The sequence below is a fragment of the Arachis hypogaea genome, chromosome 20, assembly GCF_003086295.3.
Source record: "Arachis hypogaea cultivar Tifrunner chromosome 20, arahy.Tifrunner.gnm2.J5K5, whole genome shotgun sequence".
Taxonomy (NCBI): domain Eukaryota; kingdom Viridiplantae; phylum Streptophyta; class Magnoliopsida; order Fabales; family Fabaceae; genus Arachis; species Arachis hypogaea.
Window position 1 is genome coordinate 138,875,318 of NC_092055.1, and position 24,213 is coordinate 138,899,530.

The following is a 24,213-nucleotide window of genomic DNA, read 5'->3' on the forward strand; positions in this document are numbered from 1 at the left end:
GAGAGGCAAATAGACGGAAGGACTAAATTGTCCTCTGTTTGTTAAAGTCAGGACTTTTTTGTATTTAAATTTTGTTAGGGATGTATTTGTCAAAAATTTAAAAAATCAGGGACCTATATGTCTTTTTTCCTTTATCTTTTACTCATACCTTAATTACTCGTCACTTTTTATTTCTATTATCACGTTCTTTGTGTGTGCATATATATGCAACCCTAATTCTAGTTTCATATTTCTTTTCTTAATGCACTCACTCAGCAGCGGTCTCTCTCTTCAGTCATATACTTTAGGAGTAGCAAAACGGGTTAAACCCGTCGGGTCGATCCGCTAAACCTGTTAAAAAAAGGCAGGTTGGGCTAGGATTTGGAGTCCGCCAAATTAAAAAAATCTGCCAAATTGGCGGATTTTGGCGGGGCAGTCCGCCAGGCCAAAGATTTTTATTTTTTTTATTTTTTTATTAAATAAAAGAGTGATTACTATTATAAAATTAATAATTATAGAATTTTCAAACACTTTTTTTGTTTTTATTTTTATTTTTTTTTTTAGTTATTAATTTTATTTATTTTATTTTACAATTTTGTATATTTGCTCAAATTATGTGACTTATTTTTTAAAATAAAGATGATTTTATTGACAAATATTATTTTGAACAATTTTATTGAAATTAAAAATTAAAAAAATATAATGAAAAAAATTATATTATAATTTGACTATTTTTTATTTGTATTTAATTTTTTAATTATTATTTTTTTGGTTAATTTTAAACAAACGGACTAGCCCGCCAATCCGTCATAGAGTGGGACGGACTAATATTTTAAACCCATCTTAGTTGGCGGGGTGGGTTTAGGCGGGGCGGGACACACAGGCCCGCTTTGCCACCTATACTTGCACAAACAACTCAATACTCGCACTATTTCACTGCACATTCCTTACCTGTTAGTGTGCTCAATAGAACAGTAAAATATCAGAACAAAGACAATAATAAATCAACATAATTGGATATAAAACTGAATAATGTGTAATGAATAAGAAGAGAATCAACAAAAAAAATAGAATGATGCAGTAACTAATTCTCCCTATTCGAGTCCGCGCGCTCAATTACCAAAAATTAATTCTCCCTTACCGCTGCTCCACACTTCCCTCTACATACTTCCAATTCTGTTACATAAAAATACCAGTACCAATATTTTCCTGGTACGCACATTTCTCATGCATGGTATCCATACTGAAAATTTCCTATTTTTTTTTGCTTTTCACCCCTATTTCTATTATTCGGTTCATCTTCTTTCTTAGTCTCTGATTCTTGACTCTTGACTCGGCTCTTTGTTACTTGGGCCGTCATTCGTATCATTACCTCTCATCCACACCTGCATTGCTCTCAGTTCTCTTTTGACTGCTTTACCGTGATGCTCTTCACTCCTCCATTGATTTTTAAATTAGTTGGTTTTTGAAAAATTCAATGCTTCAACTTGCCTTCTTAAACAATATCAACATGAGTTAAATTAATTATTCTCGTAACTATTTGGGTAATGTTACCGTGAGGAGGATGGAAGTTGGGTGAAGAATAAAGATTGCACTTTTATAATAGAAAAAAAAATTAAAGTTATCACGTGCAATGCATACTTTCCTCAAAATATAACTATAATCTTCACTCTTCACCAAACATCAATCTTCACTAATCCTTAGAATTGACAAACAAAAATATTGTGGAAAGAACACTTCAATGAGAAACAAAAGTTTAATGTTGGAGGATATCTACTTAATGATAATATTAAAATGGTGTTTTTATTGTGTGAATTTGTATATACAGGATCCAAGTTAATGGCAACAATGGATAGACTGAATTATATTTTATGGTAATGGTGGATGGGCTGAAAATTATAGTTCAGTGTGTTAAAGGAATTACAGAACCATTGGAGACTTGGAGTCCTTAATTTTCAAAACAACATAACAACAATTTTTGAAGTGATAATCAGATCATCAAAGCTCAACTTTGAGAGAAATAAATTCAACAATTTTATCCAATAAATTAGACCCTTCAATTCAAAAAAACTAATTCAAAAGACTTCGCTTTCATTTAAAGATGGAGAAATATTGCAAAATTAGAGAATGGTCCTAGAAGTATTAAAAATGAATAAGAGTTTTTTGTATGTGGTGAATAGTAATAAAATTCTAATTCACAATAATTTTGATGATAATGCCAAAAGAATGATTGTGTAATTAGTATTTAGTGTTTTAGTGTATATGATAAAATAGGTAAAAATAAAAAATAATAAAAAAATATATCTCATGTATATTTTGTTGTTTATTTTTACTATTTCTACTGTACCAATTATTAAAAAAAAAAAACTTCCTAACTATTTATGTGCAGTCTTCATGTGACACATCAAGAATGTGATACTAAAATTTTTCTCATATGTCAACTAATGTTAATGAAACGAACAACTTAACTGACGCAAGTATGTTTTAGAGACTAATAAATCTTTGAAATTTTTTAAAGATTAAATTAGCTTTTAAAATTAAACATTTAAAAAAAAATTAAACACCAAGAAAAGGAAATTTCTATTATATAAGGTTAGCAACATACTCTTCACTCAAAGTTGGCATTCCACTTTATATATAACATAGTACATTCAAGAATACTTAATTATGATAAGATTACGTGCGTATAAAAGATCAAGCATGAAAAATAAGAAAAAAAGAAAAGCTAGGCGTACGATCATTTTCAATCAAATTTTAAACTAAGTGACCAAAAAAAATTAGAAACTTTATTTTTTGTTTTTATTATTTTTCTTTGTTTAGTATAGAAATTAACAAAATATCACAAAAAATAATACAAAAATTTAGTCGAAACAACACAAAAACTTCAACAAAAATGTATGTATTTGATTTTTTTATTTTATTTTCTCTTAAACAAACTACCTTTTGGATAAATGTTATGTGACTTCAGTCACCAAAAAAAAAATGTTATGTGACTTTTTCACTAAAGATATTGATTTTTTAGCATCTCTATTTCCAAATATTTCTTCAAAATATTTTTTTCTCAATTTCTTTCTCTTATTCATATGTCTATAACCTTGATTGTCACCTCTACTATTACCTAATTCAAATTCAAAAATCAAATCTCTCAAAAGTTCTAATTTTCAATTTTGCCAAGTTCAAGAAAAAGAAGAAAACAATATGCTGGAAGGAGAAAAGAGAGAAAAAAAAAGTGGTGGTGCCCCTACTTTTATGTGACTTAGCTGATATTTACTATTTAGCCATGTAGCACAACTCATCAAACCATACCTTAATTCGCATGGGATCTAACCGTAGCAAGAGTGAAAAGAAATTATACGAGTTTAAGAGCCATTTTTGTCATTTCAATATCAAGGGGGGAGTAATGAGAATTTTGTCAGCGCTATTGCATTCAAATTTTTGGTTTCCTTAAATTCCAAACCTACTATAACGTAATTTTTCTAAGAATAAGACCTTTGGACCTGATGGCAGAGGATAACAAAGGATTATGCTACATTATTTTCTTCTATTCTTAGAGACTCCAATGTATGATAAAACAATTAACTCATATCAATTTCTCAAAAAATGAGAAGGATCCTTCTATATCCAGTAGACACGACAAAAACATTCTTTTGCACATTTTCTATTTCATTAAAAAATGCAATCAATCTCAATTTTATTAGGAATAAGAATTTTATGTGAATCACTATATAAAAGATTGAGAAAACAACTTTTTTACTGGACAAAAAACATCTATAAGATAGTTTAAAAAATTAAGATTATAGTTAAAGACATCCCTTGTCTAAGTATATTAGACTCTAAGACAAGTCTAATTGTCGAGATGGATATTGCTATCCAAGAAGAAAGCTATTAGTTACAGATGTCTAAGAATAAAAATATAAATTTCGGAGACAAAAATACTAGATATTTTTATCAAAAAGCGAATAGTAAAAGGAAAAGTAATAAGATCACGACACTAAAGAATAATGAAGGGGTCTAGATTGAGGACGCAGAGATGTTAAAAAAATATGGGGCGGAATACTTCAAAACCCTATATACAGTGGACTCTAATAAAGAAGTTTACCCAAAGAACTTTCTTGAAAGGAAGGTTAATATCCGACAATATTCTAATAGCTCATGAGAATATGCATTATCTTAAGTAAAAAAGATTAGAATTGGTGAATGAAATGATGTGCTGGGACTCTCGAGGTGGTCAGTCCTGGGAAGCCGCACTCGTAACTTAGTAATAGTTTTCGAACAATAAATTTTAACACAAAGTACAAGTAGTTTGAAAAAAAATGACCTCATCAAAATCCCTTGTCCTTGTTCCGTGTTGACGGTAAGGAGAAAGAGTACCCCTTCTTTCATATATCATAATAGTACAAGTAGGCTTGCAGCATTAAAATAAAGTAAATAAAAATAAACACAAAGTGTATCTTACACTAGAACTCACATAAATTAGAATTTTCGGTGAAAATGGAAATTAAATATATTTTTCTCGTGTACTCCTCAGCGCGATTAATCGTGTTTTATGTCTAAAGATAAAAAATAGAGACTTTTGCTTATGTCAAAGATAAGGTCTCAAAAAAATTGCTTCATTGGAAGAGGTCTTTTTTCGGTGGGCACGAAGTTAAAGTTCATTTTTCAAGACATGTGATTTTTGACAAAACAGATTTTTTAATATTTTTGTCTTTGACAATAAAATTACAGCCGCAGATAGGACTGTCAAACGGGTTAGCCCAGCCCATTTAGATCCGGCCCGTTAAGCTCGCGAGTTAAACGGATTGGCCCGTTTAAGCCCGCTTTACTCGCGGGCCAGAATTTTCTATCCCGGACCGTTTATGGTCAGCCCGATGGGTTAAACGGACCAGCCCGTTTATCATTTTATTTTATTTTTTGAAAAATATTTTGACAAAAAATACCACTTTTAGGTAAAAAAATCATTTAAAAAATATATTTTTTAGTTGATGGGTCAGATTTTCGGGTCGGATTGGGGGAAATATTAGCTAAAAGTGCTACTTTTTTTTAAAAAAATATTAAATAAATGGGCCACCCGTTTAGCTCGCGGGCTAGCCCGTTTAGCCCGAAATTTAAACGGGCTTAATTTTAGAGACAAAGTCCGCCCATTTAAACGGGTAAACGGACTGGCCCGATGAATTTAGCCCATTTTGACGGCCCTAGCCGCAGATACAGCCATTTCTAATTATCTATCCACTCTCACTTTTAACATTTTACCACCACCTCAGAACTCTCTTGCAGTGCTGTAGAAGGGAGTTGGCGGTAGTTGGCTGGTGACAGTATCGATGGCGATGGTGATTTGACTGTGGCGGACACAGAGCGGGAGAAGAGTGGTGTTAAACTAAGTTGTTACTTTTATAGTTTTATTGATGGGATAATTTATATATATTCGTGTATAAAAATTAAAAATTAAATTATTTTGTTACAAGTTCTTACCGATTTTGATGATTGATAAATTCTTAGGTTGATATTTAATATTTAGATTTTTTTTTATTTAACTTTTGAGTTTGTATTTTAATAAGATTACATAGATTTAGTTGATGACTTTTCATATAGTGTTTTAGGCCGCTTTCTCGCCGCCTCCAAAAGATGAAAAAATAAAGATGAACTTTTCAATCTTAGTTTAAAGTAGAGGAACTTTCTCAAATAATAAGCACTTAATAATTAAGATGAAAAATAAATCTTAAAGAAATTAAAGTGTGAACCAATTAAGACTAACACAAAGCATGTGTGTATTTATACATGGATAAAGAAAGAGAAAAAGAAAAAAGGTCTTAAATTTGAAGATGGTGATGCTCCAAAGAAATGGTTCCAAAGATAGATTGCAAGATTTGTGGCTTCATCAGCTGAATTGAGAGGGTAACCTAAAAGTAAAATACCTTAATTACTCGTCACTTTTTATTTCTATTATTATGTTCTTTGTGATTCCACATTTGTATGTGTATGCAATCCTAATTCTAGTTTTATAATTTCTTTTTTTAATGCACTCACTCAGCTATCTCTCCCCTCAATCGTATATTTGCACAAACAACTCAATACTCACAGTGTTTCACCGCACATTTCTTATCCTCTAATTCACACTCCTGCTGCTCCTCAGTATTCTGTTGGCTGTTTTATCGTGATGTTCTTCACTACTCCATTGGTTTTTAAAAAATTTAATGCTTCAACTTAGCTTCTTAAAAAATATCAACATGAGTCCAATTGATCATTCTTGTAACTATTTGGTAATATTACGGTAAAGTTGGAAGTTCGGTGAAGAATGAAGATTGCATTTTTTATGATAGAAAAAAAATAAAAAAGAATTAAAGTTATCATGTGCAATACATAACTTTTTTTTTTTTTTCAAAATATAATTATGATTTTCACTCTTCTCCAAACGTCACTCTTCGCTAATCTTTAGAATGGACAAAAACAAACATTGTGAAGAGAACATATTCGACTTCTCATACTAGATCATGATGGATATATTTTGAATTTATCTAGGAGAAACAAAAATTTGCTGTTGGAAGATATCTACTTCATGATAATTATAAAATAGTGCTTTTTTTTTTTTAGATAAAATAGTGCTTTTATTATATGAATTTGTATGTACAAGATCCAAGTTAATGGCAATAGTGGATGGACTGAAAATTATAGTTCATGGCAATGGTAGATGGGCTGAAAATTATAGTTCAGTGCATGTTAGAGGAAGCACTAGGACAACTGGAGTCCTTGATTTTTAAAACAAAGAACAACAATTTTTGAAGTGACAATTAGATCATCACAAGTTTAATGGAAGCTCAACTTTGAGAAAAATAAATTCAACAATTTTATCTAATAGATTAGACACATTTGAAAAAACTAATCCAAAAGACTTCACTTTCATTTAAAAATCGGAGAAATATTGCAAATTAAGAGAATTGTACTAGAAGTATTAGAAGTGAATAAGAGTATTTTTTGGTATGTGGTGAATAATAATAAATTTTTTATTTACAATAATTTTGATATTAATGTCGAAAAAATTATTGTATAATTAGTGTTTGGTGTTTTAATGTATATGATAGAGTAGGTAAAATTAGAAACCCAATAAAAATATGTGTCATGTATGTTTCGTTTTTATTTTTGCTATTCATACTAAAACTCCCTCTTTTCTTATTGAGGTTGAGAACTTACGGTAATAACTATAAAAAAAACTAAAAAAATTCCCTAACTATTTATGTGCAGTCTTCATGTGACACATCAAGGATGTGATACTAAAAATTTTCTCATATGTCAACTAATGTTAATGGAACGAACAACTTAACTGACGCAAGTATGTTTTAGAGACTAAATTAAATTATTGAAATTTTTAAAAGATTAAATTAACTTTTAAAATTAAAGATTTTAAAAAAATTAAACACCAAGAAAAGGGAATTTCTATTATATAAGGTTAGCAACATACTCTTCACTCAAAGTTGGCATTCCACTTTATATATAACATAGTACATTTAAGAATATTTAATTATGATAAGATTACGTATAAAATATCAAGCATGAAAAATAAGGAAAAAAGAAAAGCTAGGCGTACCATCATTTTCAATCAAATTTTAAACTAAGTGACAAAAAAAATTAGAAACTTTATTTTTTGTTTTTTATTATTTTTCTTTTTTAATATAGAAATTAACAAAATAACACAAGCTATTACAAAAATAAAGTAAAAACTCTACAAAAAATAATGCAAAAATTTAGTCGAAACAACACAAAAATTTCAACACAAATTTATGTATTTGATTTTTTATTTTATTTTCTCTTAAACAAACTACCTTTTGGATAAATGTATGTGACTTTTTCACTAAAGATATTGGTTTTTTAGCATCTCTATTTCCAAATATTTCTTCAAAATATTTTTTCTCAATTTCTTTCTTATTCATATGTCTATAACCTTGATTGTCACCTCTACATACTATTATCTAATTCAAATTCAAAAATCAAATCTCTCAAAAGTTCTAATTTTTAATTTTGCCAAGTTCAAGAAAAAGAAGAAAACAATATGCTGGAAAAAAGAAGAGAGAAAAGGAAGAAGTGGTGGTGCCCCTACTTTTTTGTGACTTAGCTAGTATTTATTATTTAGCCATGTAGCACAACTCATCAAACAATACCTTAATTCGCATGGGATCTAAAGTAATTTTTTTTACCAAAGATAGAAGATTCGAACCCGCAACCTCTTAATTGAGTATGGAGCAAAATTTGGAAAGATAGGAGACTCGAATCCGCAACCTCTTAATTGAGTATGGAGAGTCTATACCATTTGAGCTATTACTCATTGGCTACAAAAATACTCTTTACAAATCGATAAATTGGACTTTAAACTAATTTGAGTTAGTAATTGAGCTGAATATGTAATTTAGTCAAATTAAACGAGTGAATCGATTGAATGCTATAGTATTTCAGACTTTGTTAAATATTAAGCTATTATTTTATTTAGTGTATGTAGTCTATTTTTAAATATATTATATAGGTTTTATTTTTAAATATTTAATTAATTAATTTTAATTGAAGTGGTTCCATTGTGATTTACTAGTTGAATAATTAACCGAATGATATGAATCATATGATATCTTACCGGTGAAACTAACTTTTGAATTGGTATGTCAATATAACGAAAAAGTTAAAGTACATAGTAGTGATCGCATCAAACCTTTATATGTATAATAAAAGATAGGAAAGTTTTCGCATGTTCCATTGCACTTTATTAAAACACTGTTATACCTTGTGTCCTTGTCTATTAAGCGTTTGATTTTTTAATAAAATAAACATAAGATTCAGATTGACAGGGTAGTTTTTCATATGGGAGTCTTTTTATGTAGAACACTGTGGAGACTAGACGTATTGCTTCCTTCACCCAACAATCCAGGTTTACAATACCAGCTTTGTCCTCCTGTGATTTGATCATTTGATGGTTAACATAGATGCTAGTCAGCTGTTATTTATTATGGGAGCCGATCAATAGACAAGCCAGGACGGAAGTACGTGTGATTCTGGGTTTCATTTGAATGTGTTTGGCAGTTGTGAATTTCTTACAACAAAATTTTTTAAAATGATTGCCACGATACGTTAAAAAATAAATACTGATTACTATAATACGTTAAATAAATACGTATTGATTTAATACATATATTGTTTAATAATAAATTAACATGTGGACTATATCATCCGCAAAAATAATTTATTGTGGTAAAAATATATTATATATTCTTTAAAATTAATATATCCTTTAAATTAATTATAAAAATACTAAAATATTCTCTTAAATAAATTTATTAAAAGCATTAAAGTTTTTTATACTATTCTAAAAAAACAGTATTTTATTATTAATATTAAAAAGACTAAAAAATCTTTTGTTTTAATATTGTTTATTGTATTTCGAAAGACTTGTATTCTACTTTAAAAATATTAAAATATTCGCAAAGTTCATTTTAAATAATTAAAATAATTTTTAGCATTTATTTTAAAAAAATTAAAATATTCTTTAAGCAACATTTTTAAAATTACTAAAATACTACTTAAAAAAGAGTAATTACTCTTTTAGAGTAAAACGTTGTATAATTATATTACACATGGTAATTTTGATTTTTTTTAATAAAAAAAAAACTAAGGTTGAGCAAAATAAACTTATTAAAAGATTTTAAATAACAAAACAATATTCTAAGGTTAATTTTCAAAATAATATCATTTTAGAATTAATTTATATTATTTTATTATATAAGAAATTAGAAACTAGAAATTTCATGTTAATTTTAAAAACGAAAAAAAAAAATTTAGTTTATTTTAATACTATAAGAAAGTCGCCGGAACCGTCGAATTTAGCAATGAATAAATTTGACGGTATAAATTTTGTCGGTAATTATTTAATTAACGGTAAATTTTTTTGTCTGTCACTAATTACCGACGAATTTAACAGTGGATATGAATTTGTAATCGGTGAAATTTGACGGTAATATATTATTTATTAATAATTAAATTAATAACTGTTAGCAGATTTAATTTATGATAAACTTAAATTTTAATTTTTTAAAAAAATTAAATTTTAATATATAATTTTAAAAATTTAAATTCAATAATGATTAAACTAACAAAATTTAAAATTTTACAATTTATTATAATAATTTCTTTAAATTTTTTAATTCAAAGTTCACAAACAACTTCCAACATCAAAGTTTATGATTAAAGTTTATTAAAGTTTCATTTTCACTCAACTCTCATACCCAATCTTCTCAAAATACCATATTCTCATCTTTCACCCCAAATTTAAACACCTCATACACACTTTCTATCTCAAACCACTCGGTTAATGATACATAATCAAATTGTATACTGTTACGTTATGTAGGTAACCTGAGATAGGTGGATTGGACTTTGATGAGTTTGGAAAACTCTATTTTAAATTTAATAATGAACAAACATTATTGAAATAATTCATTACAAAATTATTAATTTAATTTTCACTTAACATATGTTAATTAATAATTTTGTGATGCAGGTTTTTTTATTGGGCCGAATATAAAAGCAGAATTATTGCAAGCCCAATATGCTTAAAATCATTCAACCTTGTTTAATGTTTCCTATATTAAGTGGCTGAAGCAATTTGTGATTATTTGGGCCAGAATTCAAACATTATCATAAGCCCAAAATTGTTTTGCATACTTGGTTCGAAATAAAAAAGAAATTGGGCCAGAATGAGTTTTATTGCTACAAGCACATAATTGTTGCTCCAATGCTTAATCCGAAACTCATTATAAAAGGAAGCAAAATTGCTTCATGCCTCCAACGGATCTCATTCCTTCCTTTGGGGTGGATTCTAAATTTTAATTTGCTAGCATTGGAAACATGAGAGAGACTGTCATTGATATGATTGATGGCATTGAAAGCTACACGCTACTCAGGGAAGTAAAAACAACTTTTTAATTAATTTGCTTATTTCATTTAATTACTTTTCTTCCAATTGTTTCTTCTCTCTCATTCTTTCTTTCTTCTCTTTCGGACAATACCTAGCAAACCATGGAAGCTACATTGAGCTACCGAAAAGAGGGAAAGGCACGCTAAAAGACCATCACAATGATGGCAAGAAAACATAAAAAATATAGTGGCTGAAATTCTTATCACTTGTAGTAAGATTTTGTGATGAGATCTTGGCTTCTTCATACCAAAAAATGGTTGAAGGAAGATTTCGGCCAGCACGGAGAAGATCTTGAAGAAGATGGCTTGTCACTGCTTTTGGGTTCACTCATCACAGAAGGTAGTTAGGGTGGCTATGTGAGGAAGAAAGCAAAAGTGGAGTAGAAGAAGCCATCATCATCATGAAGCATTAAGGGCCAGAAATCCATCTTGGAGAGCAAGCCAAGGATGGAGCGCTCGGATTGATGAAGAGTGATGACCAAGGAAGGACTAGAGGTAATTGCATGTTGGGTGTTGCATGTGTTATCTCTTCTCTTTCTCTGGCCGAACCGGTTCTGTTTCTTGGAGAAGAAGAAGTTGGCTTGGTTTTTGGCTTCAAATGTGGAGGCTTTCCTCTTCTATAAAAAGAGAGAACAACCACGGTTTGGAGCAAGGAGAAAGTGTGAGAGTGCAAGGCACAGAGTTATCAGAGCTACCTGAGCTAACAGATTTCTCTTCTCCTTCAATGTATTCTGTTTTGTAATTTTCTGTTTAATTTTGTCATGTCTTGAGTCTCATGGAAAAAGGCAAACAGTGAGGTTTGTATGAAAAAATCATAGAGCGAAAAAAGGCAGAGAGTGCACAATTAAAAGAAAAAGCCATAGATGTCCTTAGAGTTCCTTTGTTCATCTATGTTGTGTTTCATGATTTTGTGGGAATCTCCTTGTAAGTTGGGTTAGCACTTTACAGTCTGTAATCAAGAAGATTATAGTGAAATTCCATCATGGTTGTGATGGAGACTGGATGTAGGCTGCACTGCACTTAGCAGCTGAACCAGGATATATCTGGGCGTAATTTTCTCTCTTCTCCACTCCATTTCTGTTTCTACTACACAAGAGCTAAAACAAAAATATCTCGTGCCAAGTGACGAGACAAAAATGTGCCAAGTGACGAGACAAAAATAAAAGTCTCGTGGCTAGGGACGAGACAAAAATCAAAAAGTCTCCTGAAGTTACTTCAAAGACCAGCAAGTGTTACTGAGCAAAAAGGAGGCTAAGATTCAACCCTCCTTCTCTTAGCCACTGAAAAACCATCAGACTTGAAGGATTGGCCAAAGCGTCAGTGTGGGGGGGTGGTCTCCGACTTGTTCACGTTCGGGAGCCGCCGTCCGAGTTGTATGTTTCGAAAAATGGGGGTGGTACTTGCAAAGACACTCCGATGCCTAAGTTAGTAAGGGGGTAAGCATGTTTTTAGAGTATTGGAACTTTATTTTACCTGAGTGTGTCAGTGTATTTATAGTGGTGATCCAATAACCACCGTTAGAGTAGTTCCACTTCTAAAGATGGATAACCGTCCATTTATCTTAGGGTTGTTGAGATATCGCTTCTGGAAGTGGATGGTAAAATGCGTGCCCACCAAACTTTTTTCCGCGCCATTTGTTACTGTTGGATTTAGGATCGAAAATATAAATCCGACAGTAATATTTTGTGGATAACAAATTTAGTGTTGCAACTGCCAGTAAATCTAACGATAATGTCCGCCGCTAAATCTAATGATAATCAACATTTCTCTTGTAGTGTAATAATTAAAGTACCCTCTTTAAAACTCTAAAAAATAGTAATTTTTTATGATTAATTTTAAAAGACTATAATACTTGAGGTTTAAGTATGATTATTTGTATTAGAAAATAAAATCCTAATATGACTTAAAAAATACTAAGATTTTTGCAGGATTTATTTTAAGAGATTAAAATATTTTTTTAACATTAATTTAAAAAGACAAAAATATTTTTAGATATCAAATTTAAGGTACAAAACATAGACTATAATCATGAATTTTTAGAAAGATTATATTATCTTTTAAAAAATTAATTAAAATTATTTTATTGTATTAGAGAGTAAAAATTAAAATCTCTTAAAATCTTAAAAGAAAAAATAAAATAACCTTTTATAACATAAATTGTTTAATTATATTAAAAAATATAAACTTCAATGTCTAAAAAAATATCCCAAAATAATAAATACAGCTATAAATCCTAATTATGTTACAACAAAATAACCCCAAAAAACTCCAACTAACTCACGGGTCCTTAGAAAAATTAGCCCATGAGCTGCAATTCATAGAAAGTTTGGCTTGCCTTGAAACATTCCTCATCAATCATCATATAACAACGAAGCCCACACTTTGTCAGTGCTATATTAGTCTTTTTATGCATTATTTCAGGGATATTTTGGACATTGTATCACGTGTTAGACGACAAATACTTTATCTATTACCGTTTAATACAGGGTATGTCTAAAACGAGCACAACTATTATGTGCTTATTGAATGCGCCACATTTATATCGACCATTAGATTTGATTAGATGAAAATCAAAGGTTAATATGAAAGAAGAGCATTGATGGACTCTAATAAATATAGAATATCTTAGTACATAAATAAATACTTTAACGGAAAAGCTCTACATACAAGCGATTAGGGCTTGTAAGCATTACAAGTCAATTAACCCCTAACCCCCCAAAACACGCTGCAAGTGCTACGTTCCTTACACGCGCTATATATCTCCTTCTTTCCAAATTTGCTTGTTCTTCTTCTTGCGCGTCTTCCCCTTCTTTTTCGATCGTTCTTTTCTCCTCCTTCCTCACTGGTTTGTTCTTCGTCATTGACGTTAGTTCCTCTCTCTGTAACTCCAGCTTCGTTTTCTTTTCGATTTTCTGGTTTCTGAAATCAAAGTTTGAACTCATTTTGAAGATAATGGATGATTCAACCTCAGGATGTGAGGGATTACATTACGAGAGAAGTGCGAGAAGCGTGGGTGTGCTTAAAGACTTATTTGATAGGAATTGGAATGATTTTCTGCTGAATTTTGGTCTTGTGGACAACAAGTGGCTTTCAGGTAATGTTTGTTTAAAATCTGCAGTAGAGGTGTAAATTTAATTTTTTTCGGGTGTATTTATAGTCTGTGTTTGGGTGTATTCTGCAGATCTCTATGAAGACCATCATATATGGATTCCAATCTATCTGGATCACCACTTTTGGGCAGGGATGAGAAGCACACAAAGGAGCGAGAGTGATTTACATATGATTACTCTGAATTTTGTTGCAGTTATTTGTATAGCATTGTATAGCTGAATAATTCGTGAACATTGACTGTGAAACTAACGCGTGAACATAAATCTGTAGATTGAATCTAATGTATTAGTTTTGATTAATTATCTGCAATTTATAGCAGACGCTCGGGTGTAGATCAGACTTTTTGGGTGTATTTTTGGGGAAAGTGTGGGTGTATTTACAGTTTATGGCTTTTTTTGTTATTTTAGTTGAGTTGTTGTCATTCGGGTGTATTAGATCAGACATGATTGGATGTATTTTTTGTTTTTGACATGGTGTATTCTGCAGCCTCTCTCTGTTGATGACCAGTTTGTTAAATTTTATTGAAAAGGATGTGAGGAATTACATTACGAGAGAAGTGCGAGAAGCGTGGGTGTGCTTAAAGACTTATTTGATAGGAATTGGAATGATTTTCTGCTGAATTTTGGTCTTGTGGACAACAAGTGGCTTTCAGGTAATGTTTGTTTAAAATCTGCAGTAAAGGTGTAAATTTAATTTTTTTTTTCGGGTGTATTTATAGTCTGTGTTTGGGTGTATTCTGTAGATCTCTATGAAGACCGTCATATATGGATTCCAAACTATCTGGATCACCACTTCTGAGTAGGGATGAGAAGCACACAAAGGAGCGAGAGCGATTTACATATGATTACTCTGAATTTTGTTGCAGTTATTTGTATAGCATTGTGTAGCTGAATAATTCGTGAACATTGACTGTGAAACTAACGCGTGAACATAAATCTGTGGATTGAATCTAATGTATTAGTTTTGATTAATTATTTGCAATTTATAGCAGACGCTCGGGTGTAGATCAGACTTTTTTGGGTGTATTTTTGGGGGAAGTGTGGGTGTATTTACAATTTATGGCTTTTTTTTGTTATTTTAGTTGAGTTGTTGTCGTTCGGGTGTATTAGATTAGACATGATTGGGTGTATTTTTTGTTTTTGACATGGTGTATTCTGCAGCCTCTCTCTGTTAATGACCAGTTTGTTAAATTTTATTGAAAATGATGTGAGGAATTACATTACGAGAGAAGTGCGAGAAGCATGGGTGTGCTTAAAGACTTATTTGATAGGAATTGGAATAATTTTCTGCTGAATTTTGGTCTTGTGGACAACAAGTGGCTTTCAGGTAATGTTTGTTTAAAATCTGCAGCAGAGGTGTAAATTTAATTTTTTTGGGTGTATTTATAGTCTGTGTTTGGGTGTATTCTACAGATCTCTATGAAGACCGTCATATATGGATTCCAATCTACCTGGATCACCACTTCTGGGCAGGGATGAGAAGCACACAAAGGAGCGAGAGCATGCATTCTTTTAGGTGTAAAAGCAGTGTTCTTTTGGGTGTATTTCTAAATTTTCTTGTATTTCACATTTTACATATATATACATATATACTTCAGAATCTTGTTTTTATGTTATAAAATACTGTTTGTTTTTTTTACAACGGTTTAAGGGTTTTAGGTATTAGGGTTTACGGTTTTAGGGTTTACGGTTTATGTTTTAGGGTTTACAGGTTAGGGGTTAAGGTTTAGGTTTTAAGTATTTAGGGTTCAGGGTTTTAGGGATAAAGCATCAGGGGGATAGATTTTTGGGTGTATATTCAACTTTCTTTGGGTGTAAAAAATGGCAGGTTATGGGTGTATATTTGGTTTGATGTTTTCCTTCATATTATAGTACCTGTAATTCATACATTTTGAATACAGCAGAGAGAGTTTAATTATTGAAAGAAATTTTACAATAAACTGGATTATAATTGGAAAATTTTTACAGCATGTGTTCAATTTGTTACAGGACTATATAACATTTATATTAATCAGTGTCAATATCCTTAGAATCTATCTGACAATTTGGTGATGCACCCTTAGCGGCGGGATGTGCATCAGGCCACCAAATCCCGAATCCCTAACAATTATTTTCTTCTCCTCGCTCATGTTTCTGAATTTCTCACTTAACAAATGTGTTGCACACTTAAGGTCTCTGATTTGCTGTAAACAAAGCAAAATTATAGTCAGATATATTTCTATTATATAAAACCGATTTCATCTAAGACATGTATTTGTTCTTACATTTTTTCAGCTTGGTTTCTGCCTGCCATTTTTTCTGAAATGAAAAATACACCCATAGATATGAGTCAGATACATCCATAGATATCAGTCAAATATCACTTAAACATGGATTAATATACAAGGTCAAGCAATATTACAAGGTCAAGCAATATACACCCATGGACAAGCAAATATTAGAACAGTTGCAACTGTTGACTATATTACAGTATATCAGTTCAGAAATATACACCCAACAAATTATGCTATATACACCCAACAAAATACTCAATATACACCCACCAAATCACGCAATATACTCCCAAAAATCAGTTACCAGAAGAACTAGAACAACAAGAACGGTAACACCTAGAACAACTAAGAAGAACAGAATAACCTAGAAGCAAGAATAACAATAAAACTTAGAACAAGTAGAACATTAAAAACTGTAAAATGAGACAATGAACAAGAAGAACAGTAAAACCTAGAAGAACGTAGAAGAATAGTAAAACCTAGTTCTTCGTTTTCGAAATGTGAAAAATATACAATATGAGTAAAATAGTAACGTAACGTACCTTGAGTATTATAACTTCGTTTTTTCTGGAGATTGTTGATCGAGAGTTCTATGTTGTGTTGATGGAGAGTTCTAATCTTCGCGACGAGTCCTATCTCTGCAGTTTGGAATGTTGCTCGAAAACGGACAGTTTGTGTTTTCTTCGAAGGGCTCGGAGAAGTGGAAGAGTGCGCCATTAAGGAGCGCTATTTTGCGAAGAGCAACCGTTGAGTGGGGCGCGTGTAGTTTACGTTCCATTCAAAGAGAGATGAGTGCGCGTGTGAATGAAGTGTGGGCTGGAAACTTGTAAAACTTGTAGGGCCTCTTTGCTTGTATGTGTAGCAGGCCCCATACTTTAAATGACAATACTTTAATATACAATACTTTAAATAGTAACAGAATCTTTTATTCTTAAATAATTAAATATAAAACATAAATACAAAAATATGAGTATTCTTTATTCAATAAGATTAATTATTATGCAAAATTTTTTTATGATATTAAAAAATTATATTAAAATAAAATTTTAAACTATAACATAAAAATATAAAATAATTAAAATTTTATTTTATATTACTTGACAAATAATTAAATTATTATATTCAAAATTTATTAATTAACTAATTTTGTTAAAGATATTATTATATAAAATAATTTTTCATCAAAATATTTTGAAAATATAATTTATTTAAAATATTATATATAATACATGAAAATATTAAACTTTTTTTATTTTTTTTTAAGAAAATAGAATAAAAATAATATAATTCTAAATACATGCCTATTACATTATATATTTACTTATATTAGTAAGACCTAAACTAATCAAACATACATAATTAAAAATATAAAATATATAAATATAAAAAATAAATATTTTTTATTTATTAAAATTAACATTTAAAGTTTCATATATATAATATTTAAAATTATATATTTATAATAAGATCATTTTTATTTTTATTATTTTCAAGTATTTTTTTATTATTTTAATTAAATTTTTTATTCTCTAACTCGACCAAATTTATATATATAGGTAAATTCTATCCAACCCTCTCTAAAACAACATTAAATTAGTCTCTATGACGTGACACATTTTAATTAGATGTTTAATTTTAATTTGAGTTAATTTAACTTAATGAGAGCTAACGTCCTAACAAAAATAGGACTATTTTATAATTAAATATTTTTACGATATTAAAAAATTATATTAAAATATGATTTAAATAGAAATATTTTATTTTTAAATAATTAAAAATAGTAACTCAATACTTTAAATACTAACAGAATTTTTTATTTTTAAATAATTAAATATAAAACATATAAATACAAAAATATGAGTCTTCTTTATTCAATAAGATTAATTATTATGAAAGAAATTTTATGATATTAAAAAATCATATTAAAATAAAATTTTAAACGGTAACATAAAAATATAAAATAATTAAAATTTTATTTTATATTACTTGATAAATAATTAGATTATTATATTTAAAATTTATTAACTAACTAATTTTATTAAAGATATTATTATATAATATAATTTTTCATCAAAATATTTTAAAAATATAATTTATTTAAAATATTATATATAATACATGAAAATATTAACCTTTTTATTTTTTTCAATTAAAAAAGAAATAAATAATATAATTCTAAAAATATGTCTATCATATTACATATTTACTTATATTAGTAAGACCTAAACTAATCAAGCTTACGTAATTAAAAATATAAAACATATAAATACAAAAAAATAAAAGTATTTTGAAAATATTATGACATTTGTACACTAATTATATATATATATATATATATATATATATATATATATATATATATATATATATATATGTGTGTGTGTGTGTGTGTGTGTGTGTGTGTGTGTGGTCAATTCTACTCTATTCTTTATATTTTAACATGTAAATTACCCTATATGACATGTCACTTTCTAATTGGTTGTTATGTTAACTATGATTAAGCTATTTTGTAATTAAAAAATTATTTAAAAGAATAAATGCATAATTTGATAAAATACTAAAAACTGAATCTTTGCTCTCTGCAACCTCGTTGTTTCTCTCTCTGATTACTCTTCTGTGTTGATTTTAATTTGTAGTGGATATGTGATTAGTTGAAGATAGTGTATTTGGTCGTGCTGCTATTTTGTAGTTCACATAATTTCGTGTCACATATAAATTCTTGATTATCAGGATACATTAATCTATGATTTAGGGTTGTGATAGATAATTATTGCATACATTAAAGTGATATTTGAATTAGATATGTATTTGATCCATCCGTCTATTAGAATTCAAATTGGACTATATCAATTAGATCAAAGCCGTTCTTTGGAATGGCTATGGATCATTGGATCGTACACAAGATCCGTTGCATTAGATATTCAAAGGATACTTGCATCTTTACTCTCCGTCCTGCTTCGAGTTACAGTGTATGTTCCTTCAACGCGCTTTGAGTGATGAAGGAACAGTGGAAGGGAGGAAATATACTTCAGTCAACAGAGAATATGTTTTTCAATAGAAGAGCGGAACGAATTTAAGTAATAATGATTTGGTAAAAGAATATAAATTTACTTTTTAATATTTACAAAAATTATATAATTATCCATCTTAAAAAATATTTAATTATAAAATGGTCCTACTTTAGTTAAGATGTGAACTCTCATTGAGTTAAATTAACTCAAATTAAAATTAAACATCTAATTAAAATGTGTCACGTCATAGAGGCTAATTTACATGTTGTTTTAGAGAATGTTGGGTAAAATTTACCTATATATATAAATTTGGTCGAGTTAGAAAATAAAAAATTTAACTAAAACAATAAAAAATAATCTTATTATAAATATATAATTTTAAATATTATATATATAAAACTTTAAATGTTAATTTCAATAAATAAAAAATATTTATTTTTTATATTTATATATTTTATATTTTTAATTATGTAAGTTTGGTTAGTTTAGGCCTTACTAATATAAATAAATATACAATGTAATAGGCATGTATTTAGAATTATATTATTTTCATTCCGTTTTTCTAAAAAAAATTGAAAAAAAATAAAAAAAATTAATATTTTCATGTATTATATATAATATTTTAAATAAATTATATTTTCAAAATATTTTGATAAAAAATTATTTTATATAATAATATCTTTAACAAAATTAGTTAATTAATAAATTTTGAATATAATAATATAATTATTTGTCAAGTAATATAAAATAAAGTTTTAATTATTTTATATTTTATGTTACAGTTTAAAATTTTATTTTAATATGATTTTTTAATATCATAAAAAAATTTTACATAATAATTAATCTTATTGAATAAAGAATACTCATATTTTTGTATTTATGTTTTATATTTAATTATTTAAAAATAAAAGATTCTGTTATCATTCAAAATATTGTATATTAAAGTATTGTCATTTAAAGTATTTATTTTTGTACTAAGATATTCTGTATTTATTAGAGTCCATCAATGCTCTTCTTTCATACTAGCCTTTAATTTTCATCTAATCAAATCTAATGATCGATATAAATGTGTCGCATTCAATAAGCACATAATGGTTGTGCTCGTTTTAGACATACCCGTACATACACGGTATATCAATGTTCCAATAAAGTAAATGGCACACGTGAAAGTCTTCCTAAAAGATAATCATTAAATCATAATGTATATATTTTATATGGGTAGTTGATTTAATTATTAATTATATATATATAATATGATTATAACAATTAATAATATGGAGAGAAGATATACATGAAAGTTAATACGAAGGGAATGAAATTTTTTACTTTTTAGTTGATAATGTTATTTTTTATTATATCTTATTTTTATTATCATTATCGATTATAAAAATTACAATATCAATATCTTATTATCATTAGAGTTGACAATAAATAAAGTAAGATAAGGTTTATATTTTACACTAATTTTGTTTGTGAATTTTTTTTTGAAATTTAATTCTATTTTAATTGTAGGTTGAGAATTTTTGAATTTTGATCCTGCCCATATTTTAAAATTATACACTCAATTTGATCTATAATAAATCTTTTTTTATTAAATATAATATTTAATTATTTCATAGTTTATAAATATACTAATAGAATAGAAAAATAACAAAATCATAACAAACAAAAAAAAGGGCAATTTACATAAATAAAATGATTGAAGAAAAACGTTACGCAAATACAATATTGGCAAACTCCAAACACAAATGTAATAAATGCAATTGTATGTAATCCGCTACACTCTGTAACGGAACCCAGATGCACGTAATCCGCTATATCCTCTCGCGGATTATGTTGAGAACATGCATAACATAAACCGCTACACCCTATAGCGGTTTATGACCAAATTTTGTGAAAGCATAATCTGCTACACCCTGTAGCGGATTATGAGGAGAGTGGCTTATTATATAAACCGTGTGAGGCTGTAGCGAAATTCATTTGAGGAAATTTGGAAAGAAAGTTAGAGAGAGAAAGTAGAGAGAAGGGAGAGAAAAGTCTTGAGCATTGGAAGAATGGAGGATGAACGGCGGTTGTACCACTACAAAAAAAAGAGGTTAAAATGACATTTATATTACGGCGGCTTTGAAGAACCGCCATAATGTGTGGATATTCCAGCATTTTCTGCTGCTGCCGTAATTAATTTTTGGATTTGTGGCGTTTTTTGTAATTATGGCGGTCTTGAACCGCGGTTATCACGTGGTATAAAAGCAGAATTAGTAATACCTACATTTCAGAAACCCTTAGTTGAAAGTCGAAACACCACGCGCGTGACGCTGTTGCTCCTGGCCTGTGCAACGATCTCCGATCTTCTTGCGTTCTCTGACGATCTTCTCCGGTGACATCTCATCCGGCGTCGATCTCCTTCGGCGACATCTCCTACAGCGGCGATCTCCTCCGATGACGTCTCCTCCAGCTTCCTCTCCTTGTCGACCTCTGTGTCTTCTCTACCAAAATCGTCAACACCTTCCTTTCCTTCCTTCTTTCCTTTCTTTCCTTTCCTTTAATTTCCTTCCTCTGTGATAAATCTCTCTTTTAAGGCCATTTGCGAGGATTCATCGTGAGTGGAGAAGTCGATTCCGCTATTTGCGCAGCAAGATCAACAGCAATTTCTGTTCCGCTGCTCTGCCGCCGCTGACGTTCCTCCATTTCTCTGCTTGGTGCCTTTGTCACTGTCCCTCACTCTTCCAAAGGTCTCATTTATGTTCCGTTTCTGTTAGGGATTTTATTTTTTGTTTCTGGTATTATTTTCTTCTTAGTTTTTGAATTTTTTTATGTCGACAGTGATTGATTTATTGATTTTTTTAGTAAAAGGTCTCATTTCTGTTGCTGTTGGTGTTTGAATTTTGTTTTGGCTGTTAGTTTCCTCTTAGGTCTGGTATTTCTCTTAGATCTATATAAGACCTTAAGGTTTTCATCCATTTGTAACATTAAAGTGTTAGGATTCTTGATGGTAACTCACGTATAACTTGAATAATAAACTAAACTAGGTTGATGAATGTAAACTTACTGAAATTTGAAGTTGTAGAACAGCTTAGCAGGTAAGCAAAAAATGCTGAACAAGGTTAAATGCAAACTTTAAAATATACATATCATATACATGTTGATTGAGCCGCTACATGTAGGAAAAGGGTTGTAACTTGTTCTTGATTTTATTCTAGGTTTCAACTAATGTTTGCATTGTATAGTGCATTAATTCGACAAATAATTTATATGTTCTTGTATCATTGCAGGGTTTCAAAAAATGGAATGAAGGATTCTGTAAATTATCAGATCATTTCTCCAAAAGATCTAGCGAAGTCTGTTTTATCTGAAGTCGGCTCGTCAACTTTTATGGTATTAATAGTATTCTCCATGATGGTTTCTTGTTATGTATATTCAGCAATACTCATTTTGGAGCCCCCCCTCTTGTTGTGATGGTAACTTACTATTCTCTTCACTTTGGACAGCGAAGAGCACACTCTTGAATCATTTGTTTTATACCAATTTCCAAGAGATGAATGCTGATGCTGGAAGGCAAGTAATTCTTGTAATCCTCATTCCCTATATACAAAGTTATTTGACAGGTGTAAGTATAGATGTGATATGTGATGGTATTTGCATTGCTTGTTTTTAGGTTTAAAACAATCGAAGGAATCTGGTTGCTCGGTATGCAGGCATTAAGCCTTGCACACTTGTGTTGGATTTGGAGGGAACTGATGGAAAAGAACAGGGAGAAAAGGTGCTCTCTCTCTCTCTCTCAAATTTTATGAGTATATATTGATCAAGAAAATAGTAATTATAAAAATATAAAGTATAATAAAAAAATTTTCAAACAGAATATTCCTTATTAGTTATTGGTATGTATATATCATAAGAATAACTTATTAGTTTATATATTTAAGTCAATAATAGATATCTCCTCTACTAAGAGTGTGTTTGTGTGACAGAAATTAAAGAATCTATTAATAGCAGTAGTGGCTTGTTCCTTAGAATCTAATCCATGCAGAAAAGTTTTGAGTATGAGGTATAAAAATTCTGTATGCATCCATCTCTTTTAGACTCAGTATACTTGAAGAACAAGAATAACTGCTGATCACTTATTAAGTTGTGAAGAAAAAATGGTCTAATTCTATTGGCTTTGTTTGAAAATTTGAAGGGTTAGTACTTTGTGTTTGCTTGTTGATTAGTTTGTGTTTCATTCAAGAATTTCTTAGATAGCTAGTAATAATTAATTAGACATTATTATAGATAATAATAATAATAATAAACCAAGCTGTGAAAGAAAATTAATTAAAATAAACATGATTTTCTTTCAGGTAAATAATAAATGAATATGATTTTTTTCAGGCAAATAATCAAGACAAAAGAAGGACTGGAGTGAGGATAGAAATTATCATGACAAAGTGCACCAAAAGCTATGATGGAGATTTTATGTATTAAAAGATACATGTTAAGACATTTATAATTAAAAAAATATTATGTTAGATACTTTATTTGTATAGGGGTTATTATTTTTTATTTTTAATACTAAAAAATAATATATTATATTTAATACATTGTTTATGAGTTATATAATATTTTGTTTGAGTATTGATTTTTTGTTATTGAAAAAGTTTAATAAAAAAATTATTTGTTTAATGCAATAAAAATGACGGTTAAAATTTGGCTTTTATAAATGATTAAAAAATGTCATTTTTATTCGGTAAAAATGGCGGTATGTAACTGTCATTTTAAACAACATGTAATGCCATTTTAACTCGGTAAAAATGGCGGTTTCAAATACCATTTTAACCAACTAAAAATGCCGTTTTAACCAATAAAAATGTTGCTATGTCAGGGTAAAAATGACGGTTCGTAAATGCCGTTTTAACC

At 29.2% G+C, this 24,213-nt stretch overlaps 1 long non-coding RNA gene across 1 annotated transcript; it reads left to right on the plus strand.

Annotated features, from left to right (window-relative positions):
- Positions 1-21,302: 21,302 nt before the first annotated feature.
- On the plus strand, positions 21,303-23,931 carry LOC112784788 (uncharacterized). The gene is made up of 5 exons (XR_011878497.1): positions 21,303-22,052; positions 22,593-22,695; positions 22,809-22,875; positions 22,976-23,080; positions 23,689-23,931. It is a non-coding gene; the product is annotated as an uncharacterized lncRNA (long non-coding RNA).
- The last annotated feature ends 282 nt before the right edge of the window (positions 23,932-24,213 follow it).